The sequence below is a fragment of the Diabrotica undecimpunctata genome, chromosome 6 (genome assembly GCF_040954645.1).
Source record: "Diabrotica undecimpunctata isolate CICGRU chromosome 6, icDiaUnde3, whole genome shotgun sequence".
In the NCBI taxonomy this organism is placed as follows: domain Eukaryota; kingdom Metazoa; phylum Arthropoda; class Insecta; order Coleoptera; family Chrysomelidae; genus Diabrotica; species Diabrotica undecimpunctata.
This window is the reverse complement of record NC_092808.1, coordinates 50,240,874-50,262,507: the sequence shown is the minus strand read 5'-3', so window position 1 is coordinate 50,262,507 and position 21,634 is coordinate 50,240,874.

The window sequence follows — 21,634 nt, the reverse complement described above, 5'->3', positions numbered from 1 at the left end:
TAAATATTTTTGAATTTAACCGTTTTTTATTAACCATAAATTAACTTAAAATTAAAGGTTAAAAGTTTGAATTCGAATGACTGCTTTTGGTAACTGTTTCAATATGGTAGTTAAAAACATATGAGTCACACTGGCGTACTCGCGTTTTTAGATACAATTAGCGTAAATACCGACCTTACTGCATACAACAATAGAGAGTACAGTACTGTTAAACAAATCTTCATCCTAAAGAAAAGTTTCACAACAGCCCAAATATTTCAACCATTTCCACACAGTTCATCATAATCGATAGAGTGAAACTATTAAATACTTTTTTCTTAAAATTTATTGGTATCTTCCTATTTTTCAATAAACCACTAAGTATTCTTTTTTATTTAGTTTCGTATATTCTACCTATAAATGTTTTCTTGGTTTTCCTTTTTATTTTCTTTGTTCTCTTTGCCTCTATTATGTGCGTATTAGAAATGTTTGTGGATTTGCTCATTAGATGTCCATACCAGCCCTACTGTTTTCTCTAAAGTTTGACCATTAAACTTCAGATAGAATAATCTACTTGAATAAAATCAAGGAAGCTTGAAGGCTAATTATGAGCTCTGTCTCGGCCCATCAATGTATTACCAAAATTATCATTCAATAATTAATTTATTATCGAACACTTCGCATCATATGTTACTGGAGAATTTATGCTGAGAATTTGTCTGTCTAGTAAGAAAAGGATATTTTGTTGCCCAGGTATGAAAATTTCTTAAATTGAAGACACCATTACGCGTAAATTGGACTTTATAAACAGACATTTATTTAATATTCGCCACCTACTAAAATTTATTCTAGGAATATTATCCCCACCTTCAAATCTCTGTACTTGTATGTGATAAGGTTGCAGTCTATGTATTTTTTATTTTACGATAAACCGTGGGATGAGGAATATTTATAGCATTACTAATCCTTCTAGTGTTAATTTTCGGATTGGTCTGCACTCTATTTAAAATATGGTCTTCCTTTCCATTCCAATATGTCTTCTTTCATAGCGTTCTTTTAATACTACGGTTAAAAGCCGTCTATGCTTCGTAATCTTCAATCTTCGCTGCTATGTTATTTCGTAATCTTCAACCAGAAAATCATCTTGCTGTCTTCTTGCAGTTAGCACATTTACGTCACACTATCCATAAATAAAGATAATCTGCATATTCTTGGCTAGAAAATTGATGAAGCATTTTTATAAATTATTTCGAAAAATATTGTTCTGAAGCTATTTTCTTGTGGCACGCTAGATTAATTACTATTTAAATGGGAATAAGCCACACTTAAAGGTTAAAGTACGTTTATTGACGTTTCAATTTCCACTTTGGAAATCGTTCTCAAAATAAAAACATTATTACAAAAATGTTTGTATTTTGAGATAATTCATTTCTATTAAGAAATAATTTAATACCTTCATGTGCTGCTCTTACATAATCATATCATTCTCTTTCATTATTTTTTGAGACCACTGAACCTGTTTCTCTTAATCTTTGATGAAGAGCTGTAAATATTGAGTGAGTAGAATCACGATTAGAAAATTTTTCAGGATATCTACGTTGTGTGTTTGAGCATTACACCTATTTTCACCATAAACTAAAGCATATCAGCATATTCTTTATTAGTAAAAACCATTTTTGTTGAATTGAACTTGTTATATTTGAATACCTCAAAGTAAAAAACTAAAAGGTAAAATTCGCAAACATACTACAATATAGTATTTTCAAAATGAGTATTGATATTACAAGTTAATAATATCTGCTTTTTAATCTCAATATAATTTCAAAATTGACGTAATTAAATTATCTACGGAAAAAAGTTGAAATGCATGTAACAAACGTAACTGAAAATACGATAAAACTGCAAACTCTTCAATTTAATAATGACGTGCTATTATAAATCGGTACAAAAGAAATTTAATTATTCTGCTTCAGTTCTAACGACAGCCCTGTACTTATGCTTTTATAATTAAAGCAACTGCAAATGAACACACCATGCAATAATTTTCTAAAATGCATTGAAATTCAATGACCCCAAATACATCTATTGTGCCATTGTCATCGATGTTGTCAGACTGTAGCTCTATGTAACTTAGTAAATTACAGGAGGAAGCGAAACATAATGGATGCTGGTAACATTTGTTTTCAATGTTTGTATGGAGGAAAATAACTAAACTGAAATTGTTTCTCGCTGTTGGACAACTAAACGACCTAATTATAGTCAAGAGAGAACACGCCTCAGTCGTGTTTTGTAAAAACTGGCGTAAATTAACATATTTGAATACATTTTTAGTGAAAAATAAACCTCTTACCGGTTGTAAGTGATTAAGTATATAATAGTCGAGGAAATTCAGGATTTTTCCTAACGAATCAATACATAATTGTGACGATAAAAATATGAATAGCTAATCGATGAAATAAAATCAATTAAAGTGGAGAAAATTTTGTATTTTCTAAACTTAAACTATATTTATAAATAGTATAATTATATATTCAGTAAAAATATCAATACTAACAAAATCACAGTCCAACGGTCCAACAAAATGGAAACGCTTGACGCTTTAAAAAAATGAGTTTGTCCAGTTACACACCAGACGAATGGCGCCTTTTTATACAGTTTAAAACGTAGTTTGAAATGTATCCTTCTTTCAATATCTTCTTTTTCTTCTTCTTTCTTTTTATAAGCATTTCTGCTTGTTCATTGGCGGATTGATACCTCTATGGAAGGTTGTCACTCCATCTTTTACGCGGTCGTCCGATACTTCTTCTGCCGATTGGTGACTAATCTCTTGCTATTTTGACGACACGGCTCTCCTCCATTCTGCTTGTGTGGTTATTCCATTAATTTTTCTATTTTGTGTGGATTTATTTATACATTGTACATTACATTTTCTTTTAATGCCTTCACTTCTCTTTCGATCTCTCAGCGTATTTCCTGTAATTGTTCTCAGTACTCTCATCTCTGCCGTTTCCAGTAGCCTTTGCGTTGTGGCTGTGTCGGATCTTGTTTCTGAGGCATATGTCATTGTTGGTCTTACACTGGCTTTATATATTCTTGATTTCATCTCAGTGTTAATGTGTCTGTTTCGCCATATAGTATTATTGAGGCATCCTGTCAGTCTATTTGCTTTTTGTACTTGATCTCTCACTTCTTTGTCCAGGTCTCTATATCTAGACAGTGTAATTCCCAGGTATTTTATTTCCATTACTTGTTCAATACTGATGCCATCAGTTACTATTTTACATCTGGTTGATTCTTTGCTGACTGCTATTGTTTTAGTTTTCTGAGATGAGATTGTCATATTAAATTCTTTTGCTCTTATGTTAAATCTGTGGACCAGTCTTTGCAGACTATCTTTATCTTGGGCTATTAATATTGCGACATCTGCGTAACAGAGTATTTTGATTTCTTTGTTTCCCATTCTGCATCCTCTTCCTTTGTTAACGGTTTTGATGATTTCATCCATGATCAAATTAAAGAGCATGGGGCTCAATGAATCCCCTTGTCTTATTCCGCTGCCTATTTCTATAAGTTCTGTAAGTTGTCCATCAATTCTGACTTCCATCTTCTTGTTTTGGTAGATGTTTTTGATAGGTTTTATAATATTTAGGGGAGGTTCTCTGTTATACAAAATATGAAATTCTCTCAATATGAAAGAAGAATATCAAATAATATCACTAGTACTTAAAAAAATTAAGTATAAAGAACACTAGTGAGTAGCTGGTGTCGTTTTAGAACTGTTATACTGTCTCATTGAACAGCAAAGTGGATATACAAAACATCCATATTGTTTATGCCTTTGGAACAGCAGAGCAAAAAATTAACACTAGATTAAAAAAATATTACCCTTTAAAAATGTCATTTTTAATAAAAAAAAAAACGTAATCAACGAATCCTCACGAAGAGAAAAAAATATATTGGCAACCTTGTATATTAGGTGAGGCAATGAAGCAGGAAAATGCCCAAAACCTACTAAGTTTTTGCAGTTGATTGGATCTCAATGAAACTTGTTGCATTTGATTCGTAAGAGCGTCAGGAAATTTTGTGAAATAAAGTGATGATGTGGAAATGAAAATTGCATTATTGAACAAGAAAAATGCATTTTTTGAAATGCATTTCGAAGTGATGAAAATGAGAAATTTGTAATTCGGAAATAATTGACGATAATGAGTCCAATATTACTACTTGGTGGTTTTTGGGGTCACTGAATACGAATATTGTGACTTCGTAAGTGTCTGAGCCACCTGATGTCTAGAATGGGCCTCGTCTCCTGAAGTTTTGTGGAAATTCGGTACATCAGTGAAAATTTGTTACTCAGGGGATTTTGGAGTCGCTGATCATAAGCATCATGACGGCGATGGTCTCTGATGCGTCTGGTACCCAGAACGGACCTCTTCTCCTACAGTTTTGTGGAAACTTGATACAAAATCAGTGCAAACTCGTTACTCGGTAACTTTTGGGGTCGCTGAACACTGATATCATGTTGGCGATGACCTAGTACTGACCTTGTATCATGAAGTTTTGTGAAAATTCATTCGAAACAAAATCAGTGCAAAATTCTTACTTGGAGGTTTCTGGAGTCCCTGATGAAGAATATCTGGTCGGCAATGGTTTGCTAGTTTCTTGGTGAAAAAGGACAGGCACCGTTTGATGTTTATTTTTCATTATAAAATTATACGGTATTTTACTAATTAATTTATACCCTGAAATTAAAAACATTTAAACATACAACTTTAATAATTTTAAAAATTAGAGTATAAAGACTCTGTTGCTAATGTAACTTTCTGTACACTCTTAGAAATGCAGATTTATACACTAATACATTCTTAATTTGTTTATATTAAAAATAAAAAATATTTAGCGAAGAGAATGAGAAAAAAACGGATGTTACAACATGTAAGTAACAGGTTAGTGACTATAAGTCAAGAGACGAGAGCAGCACGACTGTTGGACAGATGGTAGCACTTTGACAATGTTACCAACTCCACTAAATGCGATCAATTTGAAAAGAATGTTTAAAATAATTGTTTTCAATGTGAGATAAAGCTTACAAAAATAATACGGCTAACTCGTGGATGACTACCAATCAATTAGTGTTCAAAATAGCTTAGAAGCGATTTTAGACTGATTTTGTATCTAATTTTTATGAAGCTTCATAAGACAAGGATCCTAAAGAGATCAACCCTTGGCACCGGATACCACAGAGACCATCGCCGTTATAATATTCTTATTTAACAACCACAAAAACCCCCCGAGTAATAAGTAAATGCACCGATTTTCCATAAAACTACAGGAGTAAAGGTTCGTTCTAAACCCCAGGTGTATTGGAGATCATCGATGTCATGATATTCGAATTCAGTGACACCAAAAACCATTCTAGTAGCAATATTGAACTTATTTGAGTAAATTTTTTCCGAATTACAAATTTATCACTTTTCATCACTTCGAAATGCTCTTTGGAAAATGCATTTTCATTTTTTAATAATGCAATTTTCATTTTCACATTATCACTTTAGTTCACAAAACTCCCTGACTCTCTCACGAATCGAATACAGCAAGTTTCATTGAGATCGATCCAACTGCAAAAAAATTGTTTGTTGCTTTACTGCCTCGTCTGTATCAAGTTTTTAATAGCACTTTTATAAAAGCACTTTGTAAAAGCTTTAGGTCGAGATAAGCCAGCCATGTTTTGGATACTTGTCATGTAAATTTACTGGTATAAGCAAAGAAAAACTAAAAGGCGGAGTATTGGATAGTTCTCAAATAAAATGACGTCTGACAGATCCACACTACCCACCATGAATGAAGTTGAATTAAAAGCTTGGTAATCATCCGTTATTGAAGTAGCACAAAGCTGCCTTGAAAATTATAAGGCAATGAATTACATAAAATCAGTAGAAAACATATATGCCTAATTATTTTATTATTTTTCGTTGTAACAAGAGCAGTCGATTCCATGACCTTCACAGATACTTAAATCGATTTCCAGAAAACTAAGTGGGCTCGTTGAAGATCAGGGAGAAACAATCCATAAGGATATTAAAACTAAGGAAACTGGTGGTCAATGAAGATGGGATCTTCAGATAATGGACGAATATTGGAATATTATTGGAGTTTTGTTTGTGGAAAGTCGTATAAAAGGAAATTATTAGTTTATGATTAACACATGTATTATTGGTGTGGTATTGTGTTTTCTCGTTGTGTTTATTATATGTATACATATTTTATATACACAAAATGTAAGTAGATGCCTTATTTATATTTTTGTTGTTAATATTGACAAATAATAACACAACATCTGTAAGTTAAAAACTCTGAAAGTTAAAAAGTACTGTTTTCTATTCTATAAAATGCCAATATTAGCATGTCTCCAAATCTACCTTAAAACTAGAGTTGCTACTAAAAAAAGAAAGAGAAGCTAAAATGGCTCTTGAGCTGTGTAATGAAAGAGAAATATTTAAATTTAATTACTTATTCTTATTACTATTTAAGTAAAGCTTTTAAAAGATGTCATTCGTGTTTAAAAAGTAAAACAGAACTTTAATGGTCTCTACCGGCAAAAACATTTTACATTAATGTTTCTAAAAGACCTTAAGTTATATATGTACCTATATTAAATACACTTAATATTGAAATAAAATGAAAATAATAGAATATGGCATTTATTGAAAACCCGATTGATGGATTTTTGTTTATGGACACATGCGTTATTCTTATGGAAAAACATGAGTTTCTTTACCAAATTAGTTCGATTTTTTTTATTTTGGAAGCAACAACTTAGTGTTATACTTGTTATGTATTGGCATTTACTTTTCTAAATAGTGTACTTTCACAATTCTGTGAGAATCCTAAAATTCAGTTACCATAATGTAGTTGTTGACAAACCGTTTTCGCGTTTGTTTGTACCGGATAAACTTTGTGAGTTCGTGCTATCCTTTGGTTTTAGGAACATTATAGTGGAGTCAGATTTCATAGACGGTAATAAAACGGTGGAAAATTTAGATACACGAAAATGATGTAAGTTTCTGCTACAGAGTGAGTAACAATCAACTCCCATTGGAAATATAATCGATTCACTGGGCTTGGAAGAATTTTGACAGAATTGTTGTCGGAAAAATAGAACATAAGATTTCATATCAGTTAATCTTATTTTTCTTCAGTGTTTGCATCAATTTCTGAAGAATGGTCTCCCCATGAGTTCTCCACTCTTCTCTGTTTTGTGCTATTTGGTACCAGGTTTTCGCCACTTTTGCCTTGATGCCGTCTAGCCACCATTTTTGTGGTTTTCCTTTACTACGATTGTATATCTCGTAATAATTTTCTGTTGCATACTTCTTTGTTTATAAAAAAAAATAAGAATCATCAATAATGGTATTATATACTATCATCATCGTCATACAGCTTTCAGCGTCCCAAGTTAAACATAGGCATCCCCTAATTTACGTGTCGTGTACATGGCTAAGCTCTGTTTCTTCCGTCTGCTCGTGGTCTCGACACTGTAATTTTTTGGATTCACCGCATGACATTGATTCTGTCCACATGGCCCGCCCAGTTCTACTTCCGCCATGCTATGCGCTCTATGACATCTGTGCCGCATGTCCTTCTTCTTATTTTTTCGTTTCTAACTCTATCAGTCGAGAGTAAGTCAAGTCAGAAGTAGTGAGTGTTTCATTCATCTTTGGCTACTCTGAGTTTGGTTGCTGTAGCCTGGATTAATGAAAGTGTTTTGGCGCCGTACTAAAGCCGTACAGTTCAGCAGTTTGGTTGTCCCTAGCAGTTTGGATTGCATGACCCAATTATTTATATTTATGAACCAATCCTATTTCGTTGGAGTTGACTTTTGGATTTTCGCTTGGTACCAGATTTGTCATGTATTGTATGTTTCCAAAATTTATGTTTAAGCCAAGTTCATTACAGGCGGCATCTAGCTCAGTAAACATAGTTCCAATGTCTTTAAAGTTATCTTTTATCAACAATGTGGTCCCGTAAATCGTAGTTAGGAGAGCATTTTGCCGTCGACATTGATTCCTTTAGCATCCCACTCTAATTTGTGGAAAGCGTGTTCCAGAACTGCCTTAAAGAGTTTGTTCCAGAAATGAACATATCGTTTTTAAAATATAAAATAAAAATGTAATTTTAGACTTTTTTAGTGTAGAATAAGTAAAATAGTCACTTTATGAAGTTTGCTCGGGATACCCGACTCATTGGTGCCACAGCCTCTTAAATAGTTTTCACACCTAAATACAAGAGGGATAATCTTCACTTTTACGCATCAAGTAGTATTTTATTAGTTCATTCTCACACATCGCCCTTGAGGCATGTGCATTTTAAAACACTCTCAATTCACGCATAAAATATTTCTCTACGCCGAAATCGGTTTTTTATACATACGGTTTTCTCCTTCACGTGTTATAAACAAAGAATTGTTTGACATTGTATAGTCAGCTACGGCCGTGTTGAGGCTTCTCTACTCTAAAAATAGTTAATTATAAATCGATAAAATTAAAAGTGATTTTACTTCTCTGGAGCTATATTTGCTCACATTAACAATCCTTATCCTTCAACGGCCACTGAAGAACCAAACCTATGGAGATACATCCACTCACAAGTCCTTTGAAGTAAGGCTTGGAATCAAAAGATTTCCAACCCTCTTATGTAGGGAGCCAGTTACAAGGCTCCCCCCAGAGTTTGGGAGATAACGTGTTTCCTTGCCTGATTCCTATTTTGATTTTTATATATTTTGTATCTTGTGTACTCTTACGGTGATGGTTGCATTATTGTGTATATTCTCGACCAGTTTGGAGTACCGATAGTCTATCCGCCTTTCTTCCAATGTTCTCTATCATATCGAATGCTTTACAAAAGTCTTCGATAGATTTTTCTATAATTCCTTTTATGCAGTGGAGGTGGGCGTTGGTGCTTAGTTTTTCCTAGAGTTTCTCCTAAAACCTGCCTGTTCTCTAGTTTGGTAAATATCTTTCTTTTTTCAGTGTATTTGTTATTATTCTTGTGAATCACCTGTAAAAGTGGTGTAATATCCTTACGGGTCGGTAATTCTCGAACGGGTCGGTAATTCTCGAGGTCTGTTGTATTGCCCTTTTTATGTAATAAAATGGTAAGCGCACTGTGCTAAGTGTTTCAGTTTAGTACAGACATAAGTTGAATAATTTCTATATATTCTCTACAATATTATCTTCTACCTGCACTTTAGTTCTTATAATTTTCTTCAGTGCATTCCTTATTTCGTCTGCTAATATCACGCATCAATTTCGATCTAATGGTCCTTGTTTGACTAATCTATTTCCTGAATTTTCTAACTTTTCTGTTCATCATGTTTTTGTTGACTACTGCATAAATCTGTATATAAATTAAATACTATGCAAATAAGTATTTCCCTCATTATAATTTTAAATATTTTGTTAAATTTTAACTCACATAACATTAACAGATCCCCTTCTTCCTATCCACCTACATGGGAAAACGTTATTTAAGTAATTTTGTACCTCGACGCCATAGTGTGGGTGAACCTCATCCTGTTGGACCTTCTCAGTTTATTGTGTCCTATGCTCTTCTCTCCAGTGTGGATTTTAACTTGTCCAGTATCGATATGTCTGGCGGTTTACCTGACCTGTAAGCACAAAACCCAAAAGTTTTTTTCTATGAAACTCTGATCTCTGTTATATCGTTCCATAATAGTTTAGCAGAATATGACTCTTCTATCGCATCCGTGGAGCTATTAGAAATCAGCTTCTAACAGCTCCTGGACCAGATGTACTTTATACGGATGTCACTTCTTCTTTTTTAGCACTTTAACAACAGTTGATTGGTGGACATTATTATCTAGTGCGATCTGCCTCGTACTGGTCTGGTGATTTACTTGAAACGCCAGTACAATGTGCAGTTTCTTGGCTTCTGGGGAGATAACCCATAAGCCAAGAAACTGCACATTGGGGGACTTTAACATAGCCCGTTTCTTGAAATTTGTGTTTTTTTGCTAGATTCATAGATCATTGGCACTAATAACTAGTCAACGACAATACTGATTTAAATATTTTTGTGAAAATAATTTTAAATACTTTACTGCTACTACTACTTGTAGTTCTTGTTTGGAACCAGTCCTTATCGTAATTTAGTTTAGTGAATGAGTATTAATTGTAATTCCACTTCACTTAACTAAGTACATAATTTGGTTAACCCGGTAGAAATAAATATTCGAATAATACATCGTTGCAAAGACGATTAGGATACCTTTCAAATGCGTTGTCATTTGACCTCAGTTTTCAGTTAAAAAATTCGTCGATTACGTTATTACGCTAACACTTATGACGTAATGTTCAACACATAGATAGCAATTAATAGCCATTCAAAAACTAATATTGACCTGTTTTAAGATTTTTTAAGTCGTCTTTTTCCTGAAATAATGAATTTATTCCATACTTTTGCATCATACTGTATAATCTATCATTAATTTTTGTCCCCTTGTGTATGTACTTGTATGATTGAAATTGATATTATTTATTATCAATTCATCCGTGGTGCAGAATGGATCTTCTGTTCTAGCATTGAAGTCATCCAGAACTATTCTCTTTTGCACTTTTTTTTTTATTAAAGCAAAGTCATGATTTGATAATTATTTATTTTCACTTAACTGACACGCAGTTTTAACTGTTGACCTACCCGGTTTTATTTTATAACCACTTTGGTTTCCCGAATATGGCGACGAATATTTTTATTTTTTTAACGAATACCCAATTTATTTCTCTTGTAAACTTTTATTACTGTTATTCTTTCTTCATCGAATTCAAAATTATTTTTGTTAATGTTTTATATTCCAATTACCAGAATTCCAATGCAGTGCCTGGATCGATACTATAAAGCTGTCAAAAAGAGCACTGAAATTGGGCCGAGCAGAAAATTAGAATTATCAAAATCAAATTTCCATTGTTAGTAGAATGTCAATTATTTCAAAAAGTTAAATGGATATATTATTTAAATAGAGAAAATATCATCACATACCATTAAAAATATATTCATTTTAACAAGTTTTTGCACAGTTAGTATTGATTAGTTGACGTTGTTGTCGTTATACATACCGGCTCGGAAATTATTTTTATGAACACTGAATGTGAACTGAAATCAAAAATGGGCAGGTTATAATTGGAACAGTGATAAATTTAAATAATGTATGCTGTAATTTAATAGATATTAAAATTTAACAATATAAAATTGATCAGTTGCTATATTTTCGTTAATGGATAATAGAAATATTGCTTTAAAAACTAGAAATATTAATGGAAATTGCGCTTAAATTAATTAAAACAATTATTGTTTTACACAATTAGTTTTTACAATTATTGATTTATAAAACTAAAAATTTAATTTGATACAATAACAGAGAAAATAAGCTTAGATCAAAATAAGTTTAAATTGATCAATGATCCAAATACCACTAACGAGTTTAAAAAATTTATTGATTTTTTGCTTATTTCTTATTCCAGTGCCCTATCCTCATTGGACGTTGTTAAAATTATAATTTCAGAGCTTCCCTAAATAATTCCAAAGAAGTTTTTCCGGTCCACTGGATTCCTTGTCTACCTGGTCCTCTTTTCCTTTCCCTTTGCCTTACATAATAAGCTGAAGGATATGGTATTTTTCGTTTAGTATTATGTGACCGAGGTATAACAATTTTCTTTGTTTTACCATTACAAGTAGTTGTTGTTGACCTATCCTTAGCAAGACAGCTTCATTGGTGACATGACGTGTCCACGATTCTCGTAACATATAAAAGCTGTTATTTTTTTACTTGTGGCCACTGGCAAGGTCCAAGCCTCCATGCCATAAAAAAAGTTTAAAACTCATAGTACCTGAGCATCTGCAATTATTTAATATGTATATTATGCCACAAGTTACACTGTACATTTCTCGTTTTGTTAAATATACTTCTTAGTTTCTTTACTCTAATAAGAATTACGTGAGTTGTCCCTATCTTCCTTCCGGTTGCAGCCGAGATGTGTGAAATTCTGAACTTTTGCTAGTATCTCAGTGCTTATAAAGTTTTGTGGATAATGGTATGATTTTTGCTGATAGCTATTACTTTGGTTTTGCCGATGTTAAGACGCGTACCATACCATCTACCATCTAACAGCGTCTACGGAATAGTCTCACCAAGCAGCAAGCCCCTATCTCCTGCCGTACTGCTCTACTACATACTCATTAGACACCATCGTATTCTAGTCTAAGTTGCAGATTCATTTAGAATATTAATCTACTACGTCAGCCTTGTTATTTTTGTGTACACTGGGAACACACTTTAACTAGAGCATTTCGCTGGAATTGATATTTTACCTTCAGTGTCCTCTAAAGCTTATCGTAAGAGATGCTCAGAGTTAATGTTAAATAATGTCGGCGACAAAACACATCCCTAAGGAACTCCTCATAGCAGGAACTAAATTTTTCATAGGAGGTACTTGTTTTCCCCTTTGACTTTACCTTTTCGTTGTTCATATAAGTTAGCTATCATTCTAAGAATATGCTTTTGTATTCTGGTTATTTTTAAGATATATGAGTTTTCCATGATTTGCTCTGTCTGAATTGGATGTCTAATGCCTTTTTAAAGTCCAAGAAGCAAGCGAAACGTTACTATTAACATCATTTGCTACGAAATCAGTACCTATATGCTAAAAGTGCCTCTCTCGTATCAAGGCCGTTTCTAAAGCCAAACTAAAATTCGTCAAGATAATAATAGACTCCCCAAGGTATTGTTGATATTATAAATATATATATATATATATATATATATATATATATATATATATATATATATATATACAGGGTGAGTCATGAGGAACTTTACATACTTCTACCATATGTAGAGTCCCTCAGGGAGCATATCATGTGGCCACTAAAAAGTGTCAACTCCTCTTCTTTATTAATTAACAGGGTGATTTGTGTGATTGACCATTTATTTCTTTTTACTGTAGTGTTTATACGGCGTATTTGATTTTTTTTTATTTTTGCATGATACAGTACACTACTATCAAGCATTCGACTGGTATTAGCTAAACTAAAAAATTCCAGGACTGGCTTTGGAAAAATAAATTTAGGGATTCGTATTAAATATTACACCCTGTATATATTTTTTTTAAAATGCAATAAGTGATTTTCAAACTACATAAATAGCCAATGAAAACGACATAATTATGCGACAATGTTGTCGCACTTTTATTAAATTTTTAGTGAGCGATCAAATCTTCCCAAAAATAGAACAACCATAAGGAAGTATCAAATTATAAGGTAATTAATTTAAACAAATGTTATAAATTTCAAACATTTTAATTGAAATGATAAACTGAGTCACTGCACAACAAAAAACTAACTACTAACAATAACGAAGAACAATTTAAAAAAAAAAACTAAAAATATGTACATAGTTATGATAAACCCATAAATTAGAACTGGAAAAGATACAATAATGGTAACAAAATAAAAATAATTCAAAATAGATTTTCGAAATGGAACCCTGCAGCCTGTACACATTTTTGTTGCCGAATTGTTAATTGACGTATTGAATTACGGATACTCTGGGGATCGTTTCTAATAGTATTACAACAATGTATAATTCTATCAATTAATTGTTGTCGGTTATTAATATTCACTGCGTAAACTAGTTGCTTCAATCGTCCCCAAATATGGTAATCAACGGGATTGAAATCAGGGGATCTTGAAGGCCACGAAATAGGACCTGCACGTCCTATCCACCTGTTGCCATAAACATTATTGAGATGTTGTCTCACTGCCAGTAAAAAGTGTGGGGGTGCCCCATCATGCTGAAAATACATCCCTCGGATAGCAACGTTCGCGTTGGCAAGCAAATTCGGCAAAATATTTTGTAGAAAGTTCAAATAGACCTGCCCTGTTAAAGGACCATCAAAAAAGTGAGGACCTACTAATTGGTTATTTATGACACCAATCCACACGTTAACCGAAAACCTTAACTGAGAACGACGTTCTCGAATAGCATGGGGATTTTCTTCTGCCCACACATGTGAATTTCGTGAATTATTTATCCCGTCTCTGGAAAATTGGGCTTCATCTGTAAATAGTGTCCTGTATAGCGTTGGTCGATTATTGTTAATCCATCTACAAAATTCCAACCTATCGATCTCATCTCCAGCATGTAGTCGCTGAACCATTTGAATGTGATATGGGTATAGATTATTTTTTTGTAAGACTCTACTTACTTTTGATTGAGTAACATTGAGTTCTCGACCTACTTGTCTAGTGCTTATTGTAGGGTTCATAGTAACGGCGTCCATAATGTCATCTTCCTGCGCTTCGTCTACATGTCGCTCTGTTGTTCCACTAGGAAAAGTGCCATTTTCTCGCAAATAATTAAAAACTGACCCAAATGTTGGATGACTGGGAGTTCGACGATTAGGAAATCTCCTGCGATATTCTCTACTAGCAGCCCTACCATACCCATTACAGAATCCATAAACAAATATTATGTCTGCATATTCTGTGGTCGAAAACCGATGTGGCATTTTGAACGAAAGTAACAAAAGCTCTACCAAAACTAACACAATGTACTTAACGTAGATATGACAGAAGAAATATGTATTCTTGTACACATAAATAACAATTGATAATGACAATAATGACAATGGGTATAAAATATCAAGAAACGTCAAACGGTCAACGCCAACCTTCATTTTAAACTTTTTTAGATTTATTTTTATTTAGTACAGTTGATGCAATGTATTATTATTTGACATAAAATTTTAATCATTTACAATCAACAAAAACTAACACATACAAGAGGTTTGACTTTTTAATCAATTTAATTTATAATTTATCGAAAATAATGGCCCAATACGATCTATGAGTAAAAATTTAAAATTGAAAAACAATTGATTCTATCGTAGAGATAATACAAAGTGACAGTAAAGATGTTAATTTTTTACGTATTAGATTATGTTGTAGGAACTCATTTTAATTAAAATGTTTGAAATTTATAACATTTGTTTAAATTAATACCTTATAATTTGATACTTCATTATGGCTGTTCTATTTTTGGTAAGATTTGATCGTTCACTAAAAATTTAATAAAAGTGCGACAACATTGTCGCATATGTCGTTTTCATTGGCTATTTATATAGTTTGAAAATCACTTATTGCATTTAAAAAAAAATTATACAGGGTGTAATATTTAATACGAATCCCTAAATTAATTTTTCCAAAGCCAGTCCTGGAATTTTTTAGTTTAGCTAATACCAGTCGAATGCTTGATAGTAGTGTACTGTATCGTGCAAAAATTTAAAAAATCAAATGAGCCGTATAAACACTACAGTAAAATGAAATAAATGGTCAATTACACAAATCATTCTGTTAATTAATAAAGAAGAGGAGTTGACATTTTTTAGTGGCCACATGATATGCTCCCTGAGGGACTCTACATATGGTAGAAGTATGTAAAGTTCCTCATGACTCACCCTGTATATATATATAATATAAAATTAGTTTTTCTTGGGTTTAGGTTTAATAAATTATATTACATGTGGAACAAATAAAATCTATTTACCATAGAAATCAACGTTTCGGCAGGAAACCCACGCCTTTGTCAGTGTTATATATATATATATATATATATATATATATATATATATATATATATATATGTATATATATATATATATATGTATATATATATATATATATATATATATATATATATATATATATATATAACTTACCAAAACGTAAACGAAAAATTTTAATTTTATATGACTCATTCATATTGACAATTCAGACATATATTATATATTTTAAAGTGGATGACTTTAAAACGATATTGTCAATATTTTTGAGTTACGTTTCTGGAACGACTTTATTTTAAAGTAAAATTGTGACTTATGCCCAGTAAAAATAATAAATTGTATTAAGTACCAAAAAAAAGCTTCAGAACAATATTACATAACCTTAATTTAAAATATATTTATTATATTTATGTAAAATATTATTAAACAATATAAATATAAAAATATTTACACTGTTTCAGTTCACATATATCACTGCTAAGCCTATTTCCCGTGCCATTTTCTTAACTACGTAAGAAATCATTTCGACAGCTCATTTTATATTTTCCAAACGACACGCAGAGAGAACACAATATTTTGCTTCTATTATGCAATTCTGTTGATATTGACAGGAAAACTATCAGGACGAAACACATTCGTAGTGATTTACAACCTTTCTTAAAATGTGAAATATGACACAATATTTTTCTCGGTTTACATTCAAGCTGCTCGAAATACAATACATATCATTTACATGTAACCCATCTTATAACCGTATTTTTGTATGTCGTCGTGATTTATCCAACTTTTTCGAGATTTCTTATTTTTGTGCATATTCGGAGAATAATTTTGACTTATGACCAACTCATCGAATATGACTAATAACAAACCTAAAACAAAAATAAATTGTATGGAAACGTGTTATACATGCATTAAAGTTTGTGATTAAAACTAAAACTCTCCAAAACTCGTACCCAGTCACGTCATCAAAACTCGTTTGTTGTTAACTTCATTGTATTCGTTTTTAATTATATTTCCAGTGTTATTGGTAGAAATAATTATTTACTTATTAAGTGGATTTCCTTTTTACTAAGGCATTTTGTTAAGATATACAGGACTTACCGCAAATTACTAATTTCATCAGGTAAGTAGATTAATATACAGGGTGGTTGATTAGTGTGAGGAAGCTCAGTAGATCTGTTATAGTAAAAATTACAAAAAAAAGTGATTGACAAAAATTGTAGGCAGCTTTAAACTCCAAATTTTAAAATTAGTTACAATCTTACAGGGTGTTCCATAAGATGGTGGCAGACCAAACTTTTTTTTTTAAACAGAATACAATTTGAAATCTGCTTCACTTCCATATCATAACAATGTAAAGTTTTATTATGTTATACCGGGTATTTAAAAAGTTATAACCAATATTGCCTGGGAATCGTATCAAGTTTAACTCCCTGTATAACTAAAAAGGAGTATAGCAACATGGATCTATTACAACCATAGTTTTTTAATAATTGTTAAAAATTATAAAACATATTCGTTTTCATAATATTCGTTAAATCAAAATAGGTTAAGTCAAAATGCAAGTACATTATTTTCTTGGTAATTTTATATAGAACACCCTGTATTTTATATCACTATCGAAAAGTACTAATATCGTAATTCAAATTTTATGAAGTACTCACTATACCTAAAGTTATCAGTTTTCCAGATACTTTTATTTTTCCATCAAAGTATTAATATGGTAGATATTTTAACGTTTACCAATAATTATTGTGAGTTGGCCATGATTGATTATTTGTCAGAAAATGACAGTTTGACATTATTGTTTATTAATTCAGTATTGGGGCACATCGTAAATTAGCAACAATTATTATTTAGTAATTCAGTAATTAATTCAATTTAAATTAGCAATAATGAATTTTACTACTGATGAAATGGTAGATATGATCTGGATATTGGGGGAATGCAATAAAAATCCATTACTATCAGCTAGAATTTATCAAGAACGGTTTCCAGATAGGCGGCAACCTAGACAAGATACATTTAAAAAATTGAAAGATCGATGAAACAAAAACTAGTGTGACGGAGGAAAACGAAATGAATGTGTTAATGGCAGTTACAGAAAACCCACACACAAGTATAAGGAGTATTTCCAATGAACAAGAACTTAATTACTACTCTGTTCAAAACATTCTATCTAAAAACAAGATGCACCCTTATTATATTCAAAAGCACCAAGAATTAAATAATGATGATTTTCAGAAACTAATAGTATTTTGTGAATGGGCCTTAGAAAAAATTAACGAGCAGAGAGATTTTTTTGATTATGTCCTATTTGGTGATGAATGAAGCTACATTCCATCGAAACGGTTCTGTTAATAGGCATAACTTTCACTACTATTCAACAAGTAATCCATACCACATAGTAACACATGGTCAAACAAGATGGTCTCTAAATGTGAGGGTAGGTATCGTCGGTAACGATGTAATAGGATCATATTTTTTGAAGATAACTTAATGGTGAGATTTGTTTAGATTTTATCGTAAATCAGTTACCGATATTATTACAAGAGGTTCCACTTAATATACGTGAACAAATGTGGTTTATACGTGCCTGTGCTCCTGCGCACCAGAACGAATTAGTACGTGGTGAACTTAATGATCAGTTTGGTGAAAGATGGATCGGAAGGGATGGACCGATAAGGTGGCCCCCAAGGTCACCAGAATTCAATAAAATGGACTCATTTTTTTGGTGTTACGTTAAGAACGAAGTATATAAAATACCTCCAACAACAAGGGATGATATGAAAAATAAAATCCGAATTGCATTTCAAAATATTTCTTTACAAATGCTTAGTAATGTAAGCAACTCTTTCAATGACCACTTTCAAGTATGCATAGATGTTTTGGGAGGTCATTTTGAAAACCTTACTTAAGTAAGATAAGTTAAAATTACTGGTGTGTTTTATTTTTCTATGTGTTGTTATTTTCTTTTAATTTTCCGTCGGTTATTTTTTATAAATTTTGTTTGAAATAAATTGTTTTCTTTTATGTGCCGTTATTTCGTTACTGAATTAATAAAAAATAATGTCAAACTGTATATTTCTGATAAATCAATCATGGCCAACTCACAATAATTATTGATAAACGTTAAAATATCTACCAAATTAATACTTTGATGGAAAAATAATAATATTTAGAAAACTGATAACTTTAGGTATAGGGAGTACTTCATAAAATTTGAAGTACGATATTAGTACTTTTCGATAGTAATATAAAATATAGGGTGTTCTATTTAAAATACCCAAGAAAATAATGTACTTGCATTTTGACTTACCTTGTATTTGATTTAACGAATATTATAAAAACGAACATGTTTTATAATTTTTAACAATTATTAAAAAAACTATGGTTGCAATAGATCAATGTTCCTATAATCCTTTTTAATTATACAGGGAGTTAAACTTGATACGATTTTCAGATAATATTGCTTATAACTTTTTAAATACCCGGTATAACATAATAAAACTTTACATTGTTGTGATTTAGAAGTGAAGCAAATTTCAAATTTAAAATAAAATACAGGGTGTTCCATTTAAAAAATCAAAAGTTTGGCCTGCCACCATCTTATGGAACACCCTGTAAGATTGTAACTAATTTTAAAATGTGTAGTTTAAAGCTGCCTACAATTTTTGTCAATAACTTTTTTTGTAATTTTTACTATAACAGATCTACTGAACTTTCTTACACTAATCAATCACCCAGTGTATAATATACAATCAAATAATATAATGGTCAACCATGCGCATAATATTAGAACAGTTAAACATTTATCACCGTAAAACTATTCAAAAAGCTATTATTTTCTATTTTTTGTACACAAACGGAGAAAAATTTCATCAGCAGAAGTGAATTCTACATTAGTCTTCACAGTGTTTAAAATGTGTGTAAAAAATCTCGTTTTAATGATTTTTCTTAATTTTTTCAGTCTAAAGCCCTCTTTTGTTTTAAATCAATATGTACCTGTGATAGCTGATATGACTTATAATTATATAGAAGGATATGGTCTAACGCCTAACATAAAAATGTTTAAACTTGAATGTTCAATTATGGTTAAGTGTTTCGTTTCAAAATTCAGGGAAAACCCGTTTGATATTGTCTTTTAACGAGGGAATTATAAAACAGCGATTAACTATATTCAGCTATTGTCATATCAACAATGAGGAAGTTGAGAACTCTAGTTTATTCCAATCTATTGTTGGGTGTGCAACGAAAACAAGAAAATATTAAAAAGAAAAGAGAGTATCCGGGTCAATTTTAGAATTGAAAGAAATTGGAAGTTAATCGGTTTATTAAAATTTGAGAACAATATTATAGAGATATAAAGTTTTGAAATAGAACAGTAAATAATTAAATTTTTAATAAATAAAGCTTTTTTGAAGTTATACTTCTATACGCGCGCTCCACGTTGGAAATTTGTATGGGAGTGAATCTGTGAAATCATTACATATGTAAGATAATGAATAAAAGAGAGACAGAAGATATATTTTCTCTCTCTTCCTCTCTCGAATATAAAAATGTTCCTTTTGTATATATATTTAATATTATATATATATATTATATATATATATATATATATATATATATATATATATATATATATATATATACATATAATTTTATATATATAGTAAAATATTTATTAATATTATTATTTATGTGATATGTTTTGTATTATTTATTAAATGTTCATAATTATTTTAGGCTTTTGTATTTCAAAATAATAATCTCAATACGTTTGTGTCATGTCCTCGGTAGTATAGTAGTCAGTATCCCAGCCTGTCACGCGGGAGACCGGGGTTCTCCCAGTCGGGGAGAACTTTTTTATTAATATTATTACATGTTAAATTAAACACATGCGTAAGTAAAAAAGTTATGTATATTATTGTCATTTTTAAATACTTATGAATATTGCATTTTAATTTGTATTGTATTATTATATTGAATTATGTTGCACTGTATTCTAGTGTATTTTTTTATGTATATTATTGTCATTTTTAAATACTTATGAATATTGCATTTTAATTTGTATTGTATTAAATTATGTTGCAGTGTATTGTATTGTATTTTTATATTAATAACAAAATAAACAATGAATTTGACTGCAGAGTATGTGTAAAAAAATTTTTGCATTCAACTCCTTTCATACATATATGAAAATAAAAATATACATTTTCATCAAAATATTGATTCAATCCTTCATTTACTATACTCCTATTACAGGTCAAATGTTGTTTATTAATTGTTAGTAAGTTGTTATTAATTCTGTTTCTCTTTCTGCTATGTCTTACCTATAGCATTACATATGTAATGATTGTGCAGATTGACTCCCAAATAAATTTGTAACAGCGAATGCGTGTGTAGAAGTGTAACTTCTACCGGCAGCCCAAATAAATGTGTAACAGCGAATGCGTGTGTAGAAGTGTAACTTCTACCGGCAGTCCCACTGGAGTGCCACACCCGTTTTTTATTCTTTATCAGTTATGGAAAGTACGATTTACAGTTACTTTTTGGCTGCACAGTTTTTAATTGTCAGGATAGGGACGGATCGATTTTTATATTTGGTTTTTTTTATATTTATTTTATAAGGCTGTAATGTTTAATTTGTTTGTTTGTACACTATGTTTGTGGGCAACAACTCTTCTATGTAGATATTTGTGTGTTTGTCCAATATATGTTGAATTGCAGTCCTTACAATTTATTTTATAATTAACTTCCGGCTAATGATTTATGTCAAAAATATATAAAGTTAAAGAAAATAATAATTTAGCCGGGGTTTAATTTAGGTTTAGAACTCACAATAAATTTTTATCAAGCCAAATATCTTCATGATGACATTTATCGAAGAGAGGACTAGAATATTAACTAAAACTGAAGAAAACTAACTATTTTGACACATATATATATATATATATATATATATATATATATATATACAGATTTATTAAAAAAATTGTCATATAACCTTTACTTAAACG